The sequence below is a fragment of the Apodemus sylvaticus genome, chromosome 22 (genome assembly GCF_947179515.1).
Source record: "Apodemus sylvaticus chromosome 22, mApoSyl1.1, whole genome shotgun sequence".
Lineage (NCBI taxonomy): Eukaryota > Metazoa > Chordata > Mammalia > Rodentia > Muridae > Apodemus > Apodemus sylvaticus.
Window position 1 is genome coordinate 18,149,879 of NC_067493.1, and position 21,037 is coordinate 18,170,915.

General features: G+C 45.6%; 1 protein-coding gene across 3 annotated transcripts in view; it reads left to right on the forward strand.

The window, feature by feature from the left end:
* The window catches only part of Lnx2 (ligand of numb-protein X 2), a 62,984-nt gene that overhangs the window by 10,154 nt on the left and 31,793 nt on the right, over positions 1-21,037 (forward strand). The window contains exon 1 of one of the 3 annotated variants that reach the window (XM_052168343.1): positions 5,351-5,369. The exons of the other annotated variants lie outside the window; for them this stretch is intronic. The gene's annotated coding sequence lies outside the window, so the exon portion shown is untranslated. Of the gene's footprint in view, positions 1-5,350; positions 5,370-21,037 lie in introns of those variants that run through there. 3 annotated transcript variants of the gene reach the window in all.

Here is a 21,037-nt window from a genome sequence, read left to right on the forward strand (position 1 = left end):
TTGGTGTTGGTTAAGTAGTTGTGTGCAAAGAAGAAATTAAATATCCTGAAGGTGAAGCTCAAACTTGCCCCAAGGAACTGGACACTCCTAATCAGCAGGTCAGCAGGAAGGAGTCTAATGATAGCTAGCGTTGCTTCCTTTCCAACCCCTGACCTTATTCAGGGATCTCTTTTCCTGCCTGGCCTTTTCTCTCTCCTATCTAATGTTAAGGGGTTGGAGAGGTGGAAGAAAATGGGTGGAGAAGGGTGGAAGAAAGAGGAAACAACAAAGTAGAAATTACTGGATACAGCTGATGAATGGCATTTTGGAGAATATAGAGGATGGTATTATGAGTGGTGGTGGACGTAAGAGAAGAGGCCTACCTAATGGGTGGGCTTGAGGTCCACTAGAGGGATTGCTCGTCTTCTGGGGTCTCTCTCTCTCTCTCTCTCTCTCTTTCTCTCTGTCTCCCTCCCTTTCTCTCTCTTCCTCTCTCCCTTTCTCTCTGTCTCCCTCCCTCCCTTTCTCTCTCTCCCTCTGCCTCTCCCTTCTTTTTTCCCTCCCTTTTTCTTTTTTTCCCTCCCTCCCTCCCTCCCTCTCTCCCTTTCTCCCTCTTCCTCCCTCCTTCTCTCCCTCCCCCTCTCTCCCTCTCCCTCCCCTTTCTGTGTATGTGTGTACACACATGTATTCTTACACATCCATGATTGTGTATTTCTGTGGGAAACCACACATGGAGGCTGGAGGATAGCCAAGTTGTCATTCTCAGGAAACTGCCTCCTTTGAGTCAAGGTATTTCATGGCCTGAGGTTCCCCGGGTTAGACCCGCTGGCCAAATGGCTTCAGGAATCCTGTCCCTATTCCCGAAGGACCGGTATTCCAAGAGCATGCCTCCATTCCCAGCGTTGTTGTAGAAGTTCTGGAGGTCAAACTCAGGTCCTTGACAAGACAAGAGCTTTGTAGACTGAGCTGTCCCCTCTGCTCTGGAGTGGGTTTTTTTTAAAGACATCAAGTTGTCATAAAAGCCGAAGACTGGTCCCTTGAATAGCGTCTCTGCCTTCCTGTGTGAACTGGCACTCTCACAGTTGTGCCTGTCATTATCTGTGAAGGAAATTCTGGGCTTCTGGAGTAAGGGGGAGGGAAGGAAGGAGGGATACGAGGGTACTCCAGAAGACCAGCAATCTCTCACTGTTGTCATGGTCTTGACTGTGGAACTGTGACTGTGAACTAGGCAAACCTCTTTTCTTCATAAAGACTGCCTAGTTCAAGCATTTTGTCATACCTCTGACACATGGCGTAAATGTAGATGGGCCGAATCAGAGTACTCACTTTTTTTTTTTAAACATGTCAGTGTGTAATGAATGCATATGGAAGTTATAGGACAGCCTGTAGGAGTTGATTCCTTTTTTCTTTCTGGTCTTCTGGGATGTGATGATGATAGTGGTGGTGGTGGTGGTGGTGGTGATGATGGTGGTTGGCAATGATGGTGATGATGGTGATTAATGTTGTAGTAGTGGTAGTAGTCGTCCACAGGTATAAGGTTGGCCTCTGAAACATGGACAACCTACCAAGGAGCTCATCTCTGAAGAACACTTGACTCTTCCTCCCTCAGCAGCTGTGGCTACCTGTGACTGTGCAAGCTGAGGTGGGGCCTTGTGACTCTTTACCCATCATCCATCTGCAAGCAGACTGCTGAGGTCTTGGCAGGTCTTGCGCAGGAAGCCATGGCTGTTGAGAGTTCATGGGTGCAGCGCTCCTGTTATGGCCAGAAGACTCTTCACGGCAGTCCTGATCCTCTGGTCCTTAGACTCTTTCTGCCCCCCCTTTCTGTGATGTCCCCTGAGCCCAACTGTCAAGTGATGTTCATAAGGTTAACTGCTTCCCTTCCAAAATGTGCCTGTGCTCAAGTTCCTCAGTGTGACGTTAGCCGTCCAAACTTGACATGCTTCTGGTTGTTTCCCTGTGGTTTGAGCCTGAGTGGCGCTTGTACTGGAGGAGGCAAAACAGACTGTAGGGTAGCTCTTATCACTCCAAATGTAGCCTGCTGTAAATGTCCACTAACACAGACAGCCTTGCTGGGGCTGGGATGAGGCTGAAAAGCTGTGGTGAGGAGCAGTCTGGAGTGGAAATAAATGTCATAATCATGCAAGTCCTATGGTAGCTGTGTGTCTGATTATGCTTTCCTTACTACTGCGATGGCGTTCCACACCCCCTTCTGTTACTCAATATTTACTGAGTATGTGCTGTGTCCCAGGCTGTGGTGAGAGTGTGGCAAACTGAGATCAGAGAGTGCACACGTTGAGTGGGGAGGGGGTGGCACGTGCTGTTTATTAGACACATATACAGGTAAGCCACGTTTACGGAGAGTTAATGATGAATGTCACCTGATGAGAAGGTGATGCGTTAGATCTCAGCCAGCTATTTCTAATGGCCGAAGTCTGTAAGTGATCTCCAAGTTTCCTTTTGGCTGTTTGTCCTTTTCATCAGGGAACCCTGTAAACAGTTCTGCCACAGAAAGTAGTTCCTGGAATCCAGCGCAGGGCCTCTACCACTGAGCCACACTTCCAGCCCCAGCCACATTATCTTCCCTGTGCACACCCTCTCCTGGAAGTTTCCCCACACAAGGGAAGTGGTTGAAGAGCAAGTGTAGGAAGGAAGAGAAGCCAGGCATCCAGGGAAGGAAAATCTAGAGGAGTTTTAGCTTTCTCATGAAGATAGGTGTTTGTTTAGTTGTGTCTGTCAGCACCTCAAACTCACTTTCTCTTCTGAATTAAGAAAAACAAAACCTCATCAGTTACTAGGGGAACAAGGAAAATGATGTTGTCAGTCCTTGCATTTGCAGTTTGTTTTGAACTTTCTCACTTCTTAAAGCTCATCCGTGTCACTTCATAGAAGCTGCAGCATGTAAACTTAGTCTTAAAATTGATATGCAAAACTCTTGTGTGCTGCTCTCTTTGGCAGTAAGGATTTAAGAGTGTGACCCATGACTCATCAACTGACGTCCTGGTGCAGTTTTAGAAACAAAGGGGGTGATAGTAGATTTCCCCAGGGGCAGAAGTAAATACAAGAAAACCAGAGCTGTGTGTTGAGTGATTCTTAGAAATGCATTGAGTCCAGATGCTTACATGATTCTGAGTAGACCCAGTAAAAGTTTGTCTCCTGTAGAAAGAGTCATATTGGCAGCAAACTGGCTGCATTTTCCCCAGTTTTAAGTATGAAGTAACTTGCCAGTGACTGTGAGGTTTGCCGATATACTTGTTTATTTAGGCTTATTTTACATATTTGGGTTTGTTTTATATACTTGTTTTAAGCTGAGCAGATGAAGCCATGATGGAGGAGTCTGGCCTGGGGCTCAGCACACCGTGAGGTCTCTGGGGACTTGTCTCCTTTACTTTTCTTTTTGACGTGGACATCTTCTCTATCTGCCTGGCCTTATTTTTAACCACGGATGCAAAAACCTAGTTCACTAGTTCAGCTGTTTTATATATTTTTTCTTTTAGTGCACACCCCTTTGTGTGTGTGTATGTGTATGTATAGATTTTTTAAAAAGATTTATTTATTTTTATGTATATGAGTACACTGTTGCTCTCTTCACACACACCAGAAGAGGGCATCAGATCCCATTACAGATGGTTGGGAGCCACCATGTGGTTGCTGGGAATTGAACTCAGGACCTCTGGAAGAGCAGTCAGTGCTCTTAACCGCTGCACCGTCTCTCCAGCCCACGTGTAAATATTTTAAAACATGTTATCTTATACCTTGATTTAAATTAGTTCAGCATTTGTTTTTATGGTTTTTTATTTTTTTGGATTTGTTTTTTTTCGAGACAGGGTTTCTCTCTGTAGCCCTGGCTGTCCTGGAACTCACTCTGTAGACCAGGCTGGCCTCGAACTCAGAAATCCGCCTGCCTCTACCTCCCAAGTGCTGGGATTAAAGGCATGTGCCACCACAGTCCCGCATTGTGATAGTTTCTTCAGAATGTACAAGTTTCACTCTAGAGGGTTTGGGCATCTTCAGTGTTTACAGACATAGATGGATGGATGTCTAACTGCCAGTCTTAATCATATTAGTAATCTCCATTTCCATGATTTCTCCGTTGCCATTGGTCAGCTGGAGGCTTTACATGTTCTTCAGCCAGTTGTCAGAGGCATCCAGTGAGGGCAGTCCTTTGTGCCAGAGGACTGGGGAAGCAATCTGTAGTCCGCACAGGGTACATTGGCTGCCTGTGTTTAGAAACCGAATTGCTTTCCCACAAGCCATTTTCCTCTGTACTGCACTGGGCTGTGTGAGAAAGGAAGGTTTTGATAGACTCTTAACTGTCTTTCCTTCTGGCTGGAAAGGGCATTGCTAGCTAGTGAAGAGGTAGGCTCCAAGTCTGTTTGTTTGAACTTAGAACAAGGTGATTTCACCCGGGCAGTGGTGATGCACACCTTTAATCCCACCACCCCAGATCTCTGAGTGCCGAGTACAACCAGGGCTACAAAGTGAAACCCTGTCTTGGAAAACTGAAAAAGAAAAACGAAAGGAAGAAGAAGAGAAAAAGGAGGGGGGAGGAGAAGGAAGAGAAGAGGAAGAGGAACAGAAGGAGGAAGGAAGAAGAGGAGGAGGAGGAGAGCTTCAGATTAAAGTAAAGCAAGACGATTTCCCAAAAGAAATTAAGGATGATTATTTAGTTCAGTCTAGTAGCCTGACTGGACATGGTGACATACTTGGAGCCCAGCATTGGAAAACTGGAGACAGGAGATCAGAGTTCAAGGCCAGTCTTAGCTACATAGTAATAAGTTCAGCAGCAACAGGGACTCTGACTCTCCTGGGAACTTTGTGTGTGTGTGTGTGTGTGTGTGTGTGTGTGTGTGTTTGCGTGTGTGTGTGTGTGTGTGTGCGTGTGTGTGATATTTTTATATTACATATTCATTAATATATTAAATCATTGATATGTTTTATTATTAACCACATGATATATTGATATGTATTAATCACATTAATATATAATTTAATAAAATGATAATATTAATATTTTTTTAAGAGGGGGAGGAGGAGGATAGAAAGCTTTTACACAAATGGCAAGGGGGTGTGTGTTCTCTCCTCGTCTGTGTCACGGCCTGGCTGTCTTCTCGCTGCTCTGCCTCAGCTCACTGCCTCACTTTGGTTTGGTGCTGGGAGGGTGAGTGGGGAAGGAGAGAAGTTGATTGGCTGTGGCTGAGGCCGTCAGCAAGGGCTGACTTGTGTTTCCTCAGGCCCTGCCTGCAGCACTTGGGTGAGATGCACACCCGCGCAGAACTGTGCTTCAGATGGAGTTTTTCAGAAAAGACTTTGCCTCACCAATTCAGTTGAAAATGGCAGCACAGGAGCTAGTGCCAGGAGAGGCCGCACCAGGCCCACCAGCATCTTAGGTGAGAGGTTCTGTCAAGGCCTCCCTCCCTCCCTCTCTCTTCTCTTATCCCCTTCCTTCTCAGTTAGTTTATAAAGCAATAGGATTGTTCATGTTTTTGTCGTGAAGTAAACCAGTGAAAGAACACTGGGTAACGGATCTTCATAGGTGGTTTTTCAAAAGAAACTCAGTGGGCTTGTAGATGGTACAATGGTACAAACCCATTGTAGACAGGCAGTGGAGAGACGAGCCCTATCTCTGCCCGTGTTCTTGTTCCCATTCTTAATTATGGAACATTCTTACCGCGTCTGGTGATGTTCTGATGAGTGAGGTTGCGTGCTGTTTATAAGGTCAGGACGTCACTAATCTGCTGCCAGCCTGCTTCCTTGGTGTGTGCCCCTGCCCAAGCTGCCCCGGCGTCTGCCGTAGAGCTTTTCGGTCCGAGCCTTCATCTGCGGCCTGTGGGTCAGACTGTTACTCAGCTGTGACATGCAAAAGGAGACCCAGCACAAGGAAGCAGTTGGCCTTGCGGACTGTGTGGTGTGCAGGGTGGACAGTGCGCCCTCAGCTAGGAGCATCTGCACCACGCAGCCACGAGCTGAGTTGTGTTGCAAGTAGCTCGGAGAATACGCAGTAACTGTGTCAGAGGTTGTTGTTGTTTTTAAAGAAAACTTAGAGACAAGTTGACTGTAAGGTGGTGCAAATAAGATGTCTGTCTGAAAGCTCAGTTGGGTGTCTGCTTTCACGGGAGGGAGTACAGTGATTGCAATAATTTTTCTTTCTTTTTTTTTTTTTCCTTTACTAAATTAAAGTTTGTCATCCTATGGTGTAATGCCATCAGGTTAGTCAGCAGGCATTTCTTAAAACTGTGTTCAATCTTTGGCATCTTGTGTAGAAGAAAAATAAAATCTACTTATTGAGGGGCGAGCTGCCCCCTGGCATGTTAGCTGGTAGCTGCGTGAAAAGAGAGGTCTGGGTCTGGGTAACCTGCTGTCGCCTCTGTTTCTTCGTTATGGGGCAGATGGCACTTTATTAATTTGGACAGTCACCCACTGGGTTCTGTAATGGCGTTGGTTATGTAAGGCCGTATTGAGAATGGCGGTGGTGTATTCAACAGTGATTCGCTCTTAGTTTTAGGACACTCTGCTGCCTTGCTCAGAATCTGTGGTCCTGCCAAGGTGCTTTTCACTTTTCGGGCTGACATCAAGTCCTAACCTTATTTTCCAAGAGTGCACGTAAAATTATTAGCTTCAGAACTAAGAGAGCTGTGTTGGAGAAGGTGTCAGTTGTTACAGTGTAGAAAATAGGAATGGCATTTCTAAGAGAGACTGACAACAGTGTCCTGCTCATTGGGGTGATTTTCAGTTTTTGTCTCAGCTCTGAGCTATGAATGAAGCAAACCATAAATTGTTGGTGGTGTGAGTAGTGAGAGACAAGCAGAGAGAAACGTTTTTTTTTTTTTTTTTTTTTTTTTGATTCTTATTCCCTGAGTAGCAGTGCTAATATTCGCCGAAGTCATTTTTTAATGAGGTGCTAAATGGAAGTATGGTTTCAGTCACATGACTTAAAAAGTACCACAAAATTGCTATGTAAGTACTTAAAAGTTATAGTAGGGCTGGAAAGATGGTTAAAAGCACTGGTTCTTCTTCCAGAGGACCTGGGTTTGTTTCCCAGAAGCCACCTGGCAGCTCCCAACCATCTGTAACTCCAGTTCCACCCTCTAACTGCCTCTGCAGGCACCAGGCGCTCACCAGGTGCAGACACACACATACACACACACACACACACATACACACACGCACATACACACACACACACAGGCCAACGGCCATAAATGTAAAACAAGCAAGCACAATTTTTAAAGTTCTTAAAGAGGTTTTAAAAGTTTTAGCATTATAATTTCTCTTTTTTGCTGTATACGTTAGGCTTTATTTATCCTCATTCTTCATAACCATATTCTGTTACGCCTTAACAAAAATACTCAACTCAAAGGTATTCAAAATGTCTGCTGCTCACCTGTAGCTTACACAGTGGCTAAAGTTTAAAAGATTGACAACATCAAATGCTGGCTAAGATATGAGCTTATCCTTGGAAATGTAAACATCTCTGGGGACAGGTCTTAGAACTGCGTAGGAGATTAAGCACAAGCCCTGTGACTCAGCCCTTCCACTTTGAAGTATTCACCCAAGAGAAAGGAAAATATAGGTTCACGGAAGCTCTTGTTCATAATCACCAAAAATGGAAACATCCAGTTGTGTGTCTGTAAGGAGCATATTGTCACAGGGAACTCCTAAGTGACTGGAGGGAACACTGATTACTACATGTCAGGAATAGATGGTTCTCAAACATTCTCCGAGTGGGGAATGGTGGGTGTGTGGTTAGTCACAGCCCTCTTTGAGTTCAAGTTCAACCTGGTCTGCATAAGGAGTCCCAGGCTAGCCAGGGCTACACAGTGTGACCCTGACAGAAAGAAAAAATAACTCAAAAAACACATGAAGAAAAAGCTTTGCTGAATAAAAGAACTGTGGAAAAGAAAGAATATTCAGTGTTCATGATTAGACGCTACCTTAGAATGGCCACACTCGCCTTTAAAGAAGAGACACCAGAGACTTCTGGGTTTCTAGAGAAGGTTTGGAAGCGTGGATTGACAGGGAGCTTAAATGACAGTAAAGTGTGGTTGTGGGTGACTCCCCAGGACACATGGGAACCTGGGGCAGCCTGTCTCAGAACTCTAGTCAGGACACTGAACACTGACTCCGCAGCTGGCTCCTGGGTAACCTGTGCCACCCTCTCTGAGAGTTCAGATCAAGATAGTTTGTTGTGTGCTGGAATTCCTCATGGTAAGTTGTCTGGGGAATACTAAAGGGCCCATTTTGCTCATGGAGGATTGCTATTGTCTAGTTTGTCTCTCTTTCCCTTGCTGATGTTTATCCTGAGCATGCGAACTCACGCCTGTCTGAGAACTGTTGAGAGTTTATCTCTGCTGCTAATTATATAAAATTATTAGCTACCTGAGATTGCAGAGCAGTGTCCTCCGCTTATCAGTATATATGCCTTTCCTTGGGCCAATCATCGCTTTCATCATGAGGTCTTCAGCTATATCCTCCATGTGGCTTCTCAGTTGGGTCACCTCCTCCTGTGGCATGGCTTTCTTTACTGACAGGGAAAAGGAAGAGAACTCTGGGAAGTTTCCCAGTGTTGGGTATCAGGGACATGGACTCAAATTGGCTGGGGTTTGAGTCACTTTCAGCCCGACCTTTAACCTCTCAGCCCCATCTTCATCTGTAAAATGATGGTGTTTCTTCAGAGGGCTTGTTCATAGGAAATGATTACAAGAAGTGATCTTGTGGAGTAGTGAGGAAACACTTAAGTCATTGGAAGTGGGTTCTGAGTTGTTGGAGGAGGAAGAAAGATGGAATGCTTTAAAATGAAAGAGTGTGTGTGTGTGTGTGTGTGTGTGTGTGTGTGTGTGTGTGTGTGACTGTGTGACTGTGTGACTGTGGATTTTAACCAGTAGGCTACCACAGAAAAGACCAGCGGGGTCTGGTATGGTGAAGCCTGGTATTTCGAGCGGTATGAGAGAATGAGAAAAGCAGAACCTGGTTTGGTACCCATTGTTCAACACCTCACCTCCAGCCACTGCCCTCAACTTCCACTTTTATAGCTTTCTCTCTTCTGTGCTTCTGGGAGAGTTAACATTGTGCCCTGTTTTGGAAGTAACCAAGATCTAACCCACTAAAGTTTCACATGCTCCTTGCTACCGAGACTGGGCCAGGTTGCCTTAAACTTAAGACATGTCCCAAGCCAAACTGCAGAGTCAGGAAGCCACGATTCTGGGTATTAGCATATTGCAGAGGCTGAACAAGGTGCTCTGCACTCCCAAAACTACTGCAGCAGTGGCCACCACCGTCTGAGCACACAGGCACCCAGCTCAGCAGAGGCAGGACTGTCCGTGTCAGCCATGCCTGTCCCTGACTTAGTTACCCAGTCCTGTGGCATATGAGGCGGAGGAAGAATCCTGCACACACTCAGCATCTGGCAGTCTGCCGCCCACTGCATTATTCAAGGCTCCCCACTTACTAACTCTACTGTATGCCTGTTTCTGTGCCCAGACGCTTTCCTCCTCTGGGTTAGTCTGGTGGTCAGTTCTGAGTTTATTGAAAGAAGGAACTTTTCCCTACTATGCATAGTCTCTCTCTCTCTCTCTCTCTCTCTCTCTCTCTCTCTCTCTCTCTCTCTCCTGTCTCTCTCTCTGTCTCTCTTTGTCTCTCTGTCTCTGTCTCTCTGTTATCTGTTCTGCCCAGGACAGTAGCAGAACCCTAGAGGATTGTCCAGTGTTTGAACTTAGGTAGTACCAATTGGAATGTGACAGTGACAGGATATGACAGGATAATGCAGAGCTGAAGAGATAGCTCGGCAGTCAAGAGTACGTGTTGCTGTTACAGAGGACCTGGGTTCATCCAGGCACCCATATGGTGACTCACAACCATCCATAACCCCGGTTTCAGGGTATCCAACAGGCTCTCCCATGATGCGTATACATACATGCAGGCAAAACATTAATGCACATAAGATAAAAATTAATAAACCTAGCCAGGTGGTGGTGGTACACACCTTTAATCTCAACACTCAGGAGGCAGAGGCTGGTGGATCTCTCTGAGTTTGAGGCCAGCCTGGTCTACAGAGTGAGTTCCAGAACAGCCAGGACTACACAGTGAAACCCTGTCTTAAGCAAACAAACAAACAAGCAAACAAATCTATAAAATTTTAAAATAAATATTGGATTTCAGAATCCTAGCATGAAGAAAGTATTATGATAGTTCAGTATTCTTTTCACATAGTGGTTACACAGTAACTGATACTCTTGGATATATTAGATTAAAGATTGTTACATATTGTAGTGGATACCATCTGTTTCTCCTGAATGTGGCTACTAAAAAATTTAAATTGTATGTGCCTTATCTTTCTGTTGTGTCACCATCTAATTAAAGTCTCTGTACCAGACTAATCTCTGTGAGGGCAGGGACTATTTGCTTAGTCAAAGCGACCCTATCTCTTAAGCTTGGTGCCTGGCCTGCAGCATGTAATCAGCTGATGTTTGTTGAGTGACCTGTGAATGTTCCTGGGTTTAACTTCCGCACCTGGCGTGTACCATGCTAGCTAACTGATGAGAAGAAACAAGATAATGCTATGGGTTCTTCATCTTGATGTTTCCATGGAAACAGCACCCAAAAGATTGCCAGGATTTCTGTAGTAGTCTTCAGATGGTGTTTTCTCCCGTTAACCAAATGCATGAAAGTTTAAATGTTTGGATAGATGTTTCTTGGGTTTGAAGTCCAAATCATAGCGCTTTACTTTGAAAAAAGGGGTGGCAAATGCTCACTTTCCCCCTAAATTTGTGGAAAATTTTTCTATTAAAATAATTTTCATTGTTTTAATTTTATTGGCTTATATTAATTATATATAATACTTGATTTTGTTATGATGTTTTGCGTGTATATTTAACATATATACTCTTCACACCCTTTCCTTTGTCCCCTTCCGCCCACGATGATTGGTCCCCTTCTTGGTCAGTTTTCCTCCTACTTGCATGTCCTGTGCTTGTTTGCGACCAATGATCCCATGAAGGCCATGTCCCTCAGCCCACGTGCCCGATCACTCACAGGAGCACGAGCACCACGCTGATGTCTGAGGTCCTGAAAATGTCTCACTGTCTCCCATCAACCTCTAACTGCCCATGTGTCCTCCAGAGGAGGGTAGGGGCTTGTGAGCAAGCACTCTGCTATGGGTTCAAGAGAGGGCACTCCTAGCGAGCCTGAGTGCCGCGCTCCATGTCACTCAGCCCTTCCTCTGCTCTTACTGCTTTCTGCAGTGTCCAGGCTTGGGTGGAAGTCCTGTTTAGAACCAAGCTTTGTCCAGTCCGTGGGTTCACTCTCAGTCAGTGGCGTCACTGCTCAGTTAGCCATCTCTGCAGTCATAGCCACCCACTGTAGCTTCTCCGACCCAAACTGCAAGCACCACTGATCAGATTGATTCCTGGCTCCGCACAGTCTCATCCTTTGGGTCCACATGGCCGGTGGATACTCCCCCAGCCCTGCTGCCACCTAGCTCTGAGGTCCAGACAGAAACCGCTTTTGAGAGGGGCCATTTTGGTTTATGACAGAACCTTCGGTTTTCATGGTCAGGAAACCAAACAGTTTAGATTGTAGCGGGCCCAGAGTGTGACTGAGATTGCTCATGTGACAACTGACCAGGAAGCAGAGAACACCCACCCACTAAATAGCTTTCTGGAAAGCAACTGGACTTGACAAAAGCAAGTCCTGGCTACTTCTGTTTGATGACTTTATGGCTTCTACGGTTTCTTTTATCACTGTTTGTAAATACACATTGCCAGTTGACCTTTATGTAATTGAATGTTTGTTAGAAACAGAAATTCAGATTGCTTAGAGAATGCTAGGAGATATCCAGGTAGTGGTTTGTAACCATTTAGGTGTATAACCTGGGGCCACTAACCCAAAAAGACCAGGCGAGAGTCTAGATGCTGAGTGATTACAATTCAGTGGCCGTAGTTGGTGGGTTTGTTTTAAGTGAAGAAAGAGTCTTGACTGAGGTCTGTATGTGCAAAGCCTAGGAAGAAAGCCCTAAGCCTGGTTAAAACCTTTCTTTGAGGACCCTTTTGTATCTGAAAAATGTTGTGCCCTGAGGCAAATATTAGTGAGTGCTTTTGGGTGGATTTTGGAGGAGTCGAGCAAATGCTCAAGACTTGAGCTGTTACCCAGTTTTGTTCTCATTCAGGTTGATTTTGCTATCCAAATGCAGAAACAGCTGTCGGATTTATGGTTGTAAAGGGGGCTTGCAGAGGACCTTTAATCTCAGCCCCCACTCGGGCGGCACACCGCCATTTGTAACTTCAGTGTGCAATGTTCTTTTGGGGCCTACTCATGGTACGCAGAGATGCATGCACACACATTTTAAAAGTATATTATGTAAATCAGTAATGTCAATTTCCTTCTAGCATTGTGGCCCTTGTATTAATAGGAGTATGTGGTTTCTTCTAAAAACCTGTCACTCAGATGCTAACAGTATAAAAGAAATAATTTGCCTGTGGGTCTGCCATCCAGTTATTTATGTAAAATATATATGTATATATGTATGTGTGGTGGTACATATGTGTTTATAAAGCATACCATGTGCAATCTCTGTGTATTGTTTGATTAAAGTCTACGCACGTTTGTGTGTGTGTGTGTGTGTGTGTCTTGCAATCACGAAATCAGACTCCCTGATTTGAGTCCCATTTTCATCAGCCACAGCTTTGGGATCTTAGCAAGCTGCCTACTGTTTCTTATAGTTTCTTCATCTGAACAGTAAGGAAGAAGGTGACAGTGATCCCAACTTGGTGCCATCATGTGGGTTACACCTGTAACCTCATCTGGTCTCATCAGGCCTGTCACACAGTGAGCAGTCAGTAACTGTTACCTCCCCACATCGACTCCCTTGAGAGATTCCCCAGGAAGGTAGGGACCTAGTCCCCTGGTGGCCGCACAGGCAGAGGTGGAGCTGTGTTCTCCCTGGTCAAGCTTGTATCACACTTCCCATCATGCTTCTGCATAGGATGTGATCGTTATTATTTATTGCTTAAGGCAAAGGTCGCTGGGGTGCACCCCAGGAGACTTCTACTATCATGTCTCCACACTCGCACTCAAGGGGATGCCCCTGAGTTACTGCACTGTAAGATAAGCTAGTGAGTGTCTGCTGTGTCTTGGGGCGGCGAAGGGATTTTAAAGCGGTTGTCAGAGGAATAGTCTTCCCGACCTGGTGTCCTCAGTTTCCTCTGTGGGCCGGCATGCAGGGTCAGTATGCTGGGTCCGTATGCTGCTCGCCTCCCCTGACTTGATGATTATTTGGTGGAACAGCAGATCTTTTCCATGCGCAACAAAAACAGGAAGCAGAAAGTCCTCAAAGCGACCTTGAAGGGATTGACACCATGGGCTTTTGCCTCTAACAGATGACTCTGTGTGGAGAATAAAGTAACAGGTAAAGGTAGAAACGGGGAGAGGCCTCCTGAAGCCATCCAAGCCTGTGATGAGGCGAGGGAGCCATGCTGGACAGAACTGCTACGGGAAATGACGCAATTTCAAATACGTGTCAAGGCAGCTTCAAAATGGTTTGCTTCTGAGGATGATAGGATTTGCTGATGACAAGAGAAGAGTCAAGGGTGATTCCAGGATTTTTGGCCTACACAACTGGGAAGGTAGAAATTGAGTGACAGAGACAGAGAAACTTGAAAGAGAGCAGGTTTAAGGGTGGCGCTCAGGTTTAGACGTGGGAAGCTAAAGTTTCTACACAACCTCTGAGAGACAGACGCTGGCTAGACAGCTCCTCAACTGGAATTCAGGAGGCGGGTGTACACACCGCATGAATAAGCACTGGACCAAAGAATCCCCGACAGGAGAGTAGATAGGTAAGTTTTGTCCCACGATGGGATGCTTCCCAGTGAGAAGTCCTTGGAGATGAGGAGACAGCCAAGGAAGAGCGACTGGAGAGAAATTAGGAGCATGTGACTCGGAGAGACCAAACGCAAGGGTTTCATGCAGAAGGACATAATCAGTTGTGTCAAATCTTGCAGACAAGGCAGTCAAATAAGATTAGGACTGGGAATTAAGCAATGGATTTAGCAACGTGGAATTCACTGGTGACCTTGACACAGAGTTTTGATTGTGAAAGCAACGACTCCCGGGGTAAAGTTCAAGAAAGACTTAGGAGAGCAGCCAAGGCAGAGGCAGCTGTGTGAGGAACTGCACCAGTGGGGTAGGTAGAAATCACATTCTCGGAGGAAATGAAAGTAGGAGAAGTGACGGCCTCTGACCTCCGTTGTCATCACCACCACAGCAGCAGACCGTACTTCTCCCTTCATATAAAGCTTTATTACATATGTCCCTGTGTTTTCTTAGGGCCTCCTGTTTAATACCCTATCCCCCTGGCAAACTTCCTCAGCTTCTTTACATAAAGAAAGTTCATGTCTCAATAACTTCGAAAATGAAAGTATTCTTCCTTAAGGGTTACCCTCCCCACCTTCATTTCACCCCAGTATTTCTTTTTCTTTTCTTTTCTTTTCTTCTTTTCTAAATTCTTTGTTTATATCACTCCAGTACTTCTTTCTGTTAGGCCTGCATGTGAGAGACCCCGGTCTACCCGGAGGGATCCCCACCAGCCACTGCCGTGATTAGCTCAGGGGTGTGACTGTCATAATGTGATCAGAAGTTGAACAGCCACATCTGCCCTCCCCCCACCCCATCCCATGCTTTTTCTCCTCAGTTCCGCTGACTTTCTTAGACCATACTGTCTTGGTTCTTGAGTTACCTGCTTCTCTTTTGTCACCACTGTTCAGTTACTTCCTGTGGGCAAACTAAAAACAAGACAGGCAAAACTAAAACCAACCAAACAAAAAACTACCCAAAATAACCAGACCAGAGTAAAAAAGAATATATATTACACAAACTACCCCGTAGATCAGTGGTTCTCAACCTGTGGCTTGCAGCTCCTTTGGAATATTTACATTACTATTCATGGCAGTAGCAAAATTACAGTTATAAAGCAGCAACAAAAGTTTACGGTTGAGGGCCACCACCATGTGAGGAACTGTATTAAAGGTTCATAGCACTGAGAAAGTTGAGAGCTACTGCTCTGGATAGTAAGCACAAGTTTGATTCCTGTGAGCAATGTATGGGTTTCCCTCCCCCCCCAAAAAATGTTTCAATCCCTGTTACTCTTGAATTGATATCTGTAAGCGTTACCTTTGGAAAATATTTTTCTGGAGGCTGAAAAGACAACTCAAAGCACCAGCTGCCTTTGCAAAGGACCCGGGTTCTTTCCAGCAGTCCCACTGCAGCTCATAGCCATTTGTAACTCCAGTTCCAGGGAATCCAATACCTTCTGGCCTGAGCCAACACAGCAAATTCATGTAGTGCATAGACACCTATGTGGGCAAAACACCCCCACACATAAAATAATCCCAAGCAACTGTCTACATGCTTGGGTTTTTTGTTTTGTTTTTCTTTTTTCTTTTTTTTAAAAGATTTATTTATTATTTTATGTATATGAGTACACTGTTGCTGTCTTCAGACACACCAGAAAAAGGCATCAAATCCTGTTACAGATGGTTGTGAGCCACCATGTGGTTGCTGGGAATTGAACTCAGGACCTCTGGAAGAGCAGTCAGTGCTCTTAACTGCTGAGCCATCTCTCCAGCCCCTGTTTTGTTTTTCCAGTCAGAAGAATTTTAGCCCAATGCCTTCCTGACTGCCCTATTCAAAGCTAGCTGCCCTTTAGGATTCTGTTTCCCTTGCTTTTGTGTGATCTGTACAGCTTGAGTTTACAGCATTTAAAATACAAGGCTGAGGTACAGTTCAGTGGTAAGAATATATTTGTATTGCATCATGAGGCATTGAGCATATATCAGCATTAAGAAAGTGATGCCACACATGTGTTATTTATCTGCACCAATACTCCAACCAAATGTTGCAGGAAATATTAAAAACAAACTGGCACGTTCCTGCCCTTGTGCAGGCAACTCTCTGCCCCAGTGGGCGAAGCCGGCCATGCACTGGCGGGCAATGGCCAACCTGTTTTTATCTCGTGGAGGCTCTGACTCAGAACCACAATCTCTCCACCCAGCTTACTAGGTTCCCACAGGCGGGTCACTACCACGCCAACCCTGTGCTTCAAATCCCCCACAGCCTTTGTGGTACACCTCTAGCAAACTCACACTTGGCCATAGTACCTTTCTTGAACCCAGACGAGCCGCCACAACACAAACTTAGTTCAGAAATGACCATGACTCAATCTCTGGTGGCAACAACAAAAACCCAATCTTGTAAACCTTATGAAAATCTGATTCCTTGGGTGGCGAATCCTTGCAGATCCTCCATGATACCAGGAAACTCTAGCAGCTGCATCTTACCCTTATGCTGTCCCCGCAGAAGTTTCTTGTTTCTTTAAACCTTTATCACTACTAAGCCAGAAGTCCTAGGAGAGTCTGAGCTAGTTTGTCGGGGGAAGGGGTGTTTGAGGCAGGTCTTACTTTTCCAGCTTAAACTGGCCTTGAACTTATTATCCTTCCCCTGAGCCTTCCAATGCTGGCACTGCTGGTATGCACTGCCGCAACAGACTTCATAAATCCTCAGTGAGTGGGAAAAAGAGAAAAGAATGAAAGAGAGAATGGAGACAAGGATTTTTGCTTTGAATATATTTTGTTTGTGAAAGTTACCTAGCAGAGGTGTCAAAAAAAAAAAAAAGTAAATTGGTGTAATCATTTGTGGAAATAATAACATAAAACCTGGAGCTTTGAATGGGTTCTGAAAATTGGGAAATTAATGTAATTGGGGTGCATCCTGCCTCTTTGTATTTCTGGTCTGACAGCAAACATTCTATTTCCAATCATGGAGCATTAGTCATGTTTATTTTAAAAGGCTGTTGTGTCTGTGGCGTGTCTGCATGGATGCTGCACTGTGGCACAGTGAGAATTCTCTCTCCCGCTGTAGAGCTGTAGACTCTGACTGCTCGCTTTCCGCCTCCGCAGGCCCTCCGCTGACACATGCAAGTCATTCAGAGTAAGTCCTAGGCCTGCAGGATCCCTGACCTGAGCGCCTGGGCTGCTATGGGGAATCACGGGGAGGCCTTTGAAGTCTGGTCCAAAGCCGTTTGATCAGATGAGTCTCATGGACTATAAGCTGTTACGGGAACAAACTGAATAGCATAGGTCTGTTCTTCTAATTATCAGCGTCATCGAGTCACTTTGAGAGCTGTGGCGTTTAAGTGAGGGTAATGAAGTCTTAACCTCCCTCTACCTCCGATGAGCGGATACTGCCCCCGTGAGCCCATCCCGATGGGTTACTTCCACCTCCCGTGTTGCCTCGTGTGGCTCTGATTGCAGAAAGGCAGCATCTTGCTGATTCCACTCTGCGTGCCGGGGGGGGCAAGTTGCTTCTTCTGTAGCTTTTGTTCTTTAAATGGAAAATGTGAGGTTGAGTCTGGTAAATTCTGCCATGGAAGATCTGTTTCTGCTGCCACTGATCTCCTGTGACACCTTTGAAATAGTTGTCAATAGCTGAGGTTCCTACAAAGCACCCTAAGTGGGAAGTCTGGGAGAAATAATAATATTATTATTTTTAGATGGTAATTTTTCTTCAAGACTATGTAGCTTCGGCTGTCCTGGAACTCACTTCATGGACTGGGCTGGCCTTGAACTCATAAGAGCTCCACCGGCCTCCACCTCCCAAGTGCTGGGAGTAAAGGCATGCACCACCACCACCTGGCTGAGAAAATTATTTTTGTTTACATTATAGTAATAGTAATAGTATAGTGTTACCATTACATTATATGCTGTGATGGACATACCGAAGTGTCCCGTTGTGTGACCCACCACTCCTTAGTATGTGGCTCTTAGCTGTGAAAATAGGAATTTTCAGGTCAGATGTTTAGTGACCACAGAACAAGCGCAAGAGAGAAAGGAAAGCCACCATACAGACTGGACTTAGATCGGTTCCGTGGCGACGTGACAGTGGATAGCAGGAAAGAAAACTGAGTGCTCCTTATTGGGCCAAAATGAAAGGACTGTGTGGCTGAACCAGTCTCTAGACTGATGGAGCTCGGTGTGCGAGTGACTTGGTGCTCTAGATTGGCAGCCCCTTTACAGGTGTCATGTGATGGGGCAGGCGAGGCCTCGTGGCACAGAACCAGGAGTCCCGTGTGAGCCTCCTAGTCACCCTCTCCCATCAGTGCTACCTTGGCCCCGAGATGCTCTGTGGCAGTGATACATTACTGCACAGTGATGTCATGTCCCGACGCTGTCTCTGCTTCACAGGCACGGGCCGAGATTGGCAGGCGTCTGAGTGGCACTTTGGATCAGTGACGTGACCGGCAGAGCTGAGCTTTCAAACCTAGGGCCCTAACTCAAATCACCACTTCTTCGATGACCTTTCCTACCTTGTGCAATTTTGAGTCAAAATTATAGGAAATAGACATTGAGACATTTAAAGCCTTAAATAATTTGTCAGCTCTCTGAAGATAATTTTTAAAGGATTTCTCCTAGGAGTTAAGCGTTTGAAAGCTTTCATCTGCTGAAAGAAAGTAGGCGATTGTTTGATTAAAATTTGAACCCTTACCTTTGAGTGTCTTATAAAGCAGCATTTAAATACATTATATCACCTTAGCAGATAACGTCGATAAAACCAAGGCATCGGGTACCACAGTGCCCTGCCCCTCTCCACTGTATATTATGGGATGCCAGTGAGGCTGTGGCATTGTCTGAGATGTTAGGAATGCCACTGCTCAGCAGGCTGGCAAGGCATGCCCTGGGAAGGAGCCATGTGCTGTGGGCTCCTCTGCAATAGCATTCTTTCCACAGAGACTTTTTGTGTGCATTTGTATTGTTTTTGCTTTTTAAAGACAGGATCTAATATATAGAAGACTGGCCTCAAACTTGATGTATAGCTGAGTTTGAACTTCGATAACACAATTGAGGCTGGAAAGATAGTTCCGTGATGAAGAGCACTTGCAGCTTTTACAGAGGACACAGATCCGGTTCCCAGCACACACATGCTGGCTAACAGCCATTCAAAGCCTCTGGGCACCAGGCATACGTGTACTATACCTGTATACATACCGGCAAAAAACTCAGATACATAAAATAATAAATGCAGTCCTTTAAAAAAAAAAAAGATGATAAGCACTTCTGAATTAAATTGCTGTGGAGTGGGCTGGTAAGATGGCTCAGGGGCTTTCGAAACACAGCCCGATGCTTGAGATCAGCTCCTATCCAAAGCTGGAAGAAAAGACCGATTCTGGAACACTCCTGACCTCCACACGTGTGTTGTGGAACAGTGAGTGTGTGGGTGTGTTTTCACACGTGCTTGTGCACACACATAGTAATGATGGCGATAAATAAAGATCGTTTAAATCGCCCTGGGTTTGTATGTATATATGACCAATAACTCTTTGGCCACAGCTACTGGTTAAAGACGGAAGCCGAGGTACCAGGGTGTGTGATCAGGAATCACACAGTGGATGAGTGTGGTGATGAAGGAGTGCTTTATGGAGTGACCACATGGCCCAACTGGCATAGAGTTCTGAGCTTTAATTTCACAGTGTCTAGCATTTTGTTTGTTCAGCTTACTAAATTTTGTAGATTATTAAATAGGGGTACATTTAATGACAAGTAGCAACTTAAAAATAAGTCTAAAGTGATTCTTCTTCTTCTTCTTCTTCTTCTTCTTGTTTTTGTTTGTTTTTTTGGGTTTGGTTTTTTTGAGACAGGGTTTCTCTGTATAGCCCTGGCTGCCCTGGAACTCACTCTGTAGACCAGGCTAGCCTTGAACATAGAAATCTGCCTGCCTCTGCCTCCCAGAGTGCTAGGATTACAGATTACAGGAGTACACCACCACTGCCTGACTGATTCTTCTTATATTGCTGAGAGAGGGGACAGGAGATGAGTAGCTAGCTGGATGCACTAAAGTAGTTTTGGACACAAAAGTGAGAAAACCGTAACTGTGGAACTGTTGAAACTTATTATTGATGGTTTCCTAGCTCTCGGTATTGTGTGTTAGGAAAGAAAGGTTGATCAAGAGTAGAATTTATGTGAAGTTCCCATATAACATGCTAACTACTTTTATACAGCCAAGGATCCAGATGTTTCTTCAGGCAGAAAGAGGCCCTGGGTAGAACTATGCTCTAGGAAGGCCTCCCCATTATTGCTTGAGTTCAATGTATCCCATACCAGAGACAATCAGTTCATCATTGTGCCACAGTTTGAGAGCTTCACTTCGGTCTGCCTGCTACTCTGGGCAAGGGGTGGAAGTGCCACGGCAGAGTAGATATGCTCCCTCTGTGGTGAAGGAGGGACCAGGGCACCACCAGGCCTTCCTTGTAAAGGACCTGCCTGCCATCTTCCACTATCACAGCGCCATGGGCCCAATCACCGAGCAGCGTTCCATGGTGCAGCTGCTTGGCTGTGGCGGGGTCTGTGGTCCCTCCCTTCCGCTGCTCTCCTTCTGAGTGGAGCCATTTCAACATTCTCGGGCAGATTTTTGTGGGAAGTTAGTTTTTTCTGCTTCTCTGTCATGATGCACAGGGCTGTAAGCGCTGTGTCCTGTGGTAGCTGGGAAGTTTCTCTCTTTGTTTTTGTTTGGTTTTTTCATATACTGCTGAACTTCCAGAGTGGGTGACGGGATCTTGAGCTCAAACAGTTTCACAACCTGAAAGGCAGCTGTCAGAGCTGCGGGCCATGTGAACTATAAGGAGAGCAGTGCTTGCTTCGTGGGGAACCTTTTCCTTAGCCTTTGAGATAAATGGGCAGCATTTGGTCTTTGTAAGTTAGTTGCAGGGTCAGCCCCAGTGCTCTGTGGAGGCACAAACATACAGTTTCCTCCTGTGGGCCTGCACAGTCACTCACACCCTTCACACTCTTGTAAGGTTTCCATTAGTGCATAGTATGTACCAAGAAGTGGAATGGGGGAGCTCACTGCTGCTGTTAGCTCCAGGCTCCTTCTAGATGGTTTGGTTTACAGCCACAGACCACTGTTGCTACCACCCTCGGTCGAAGAAGCTTCGCTTGGCAGTGAACGCAGAGGAACATGGCTGCTCAAGATGCTGAGAATAAGCCACGGTCACGTGGCAGTCCCAAACAGGGCATTC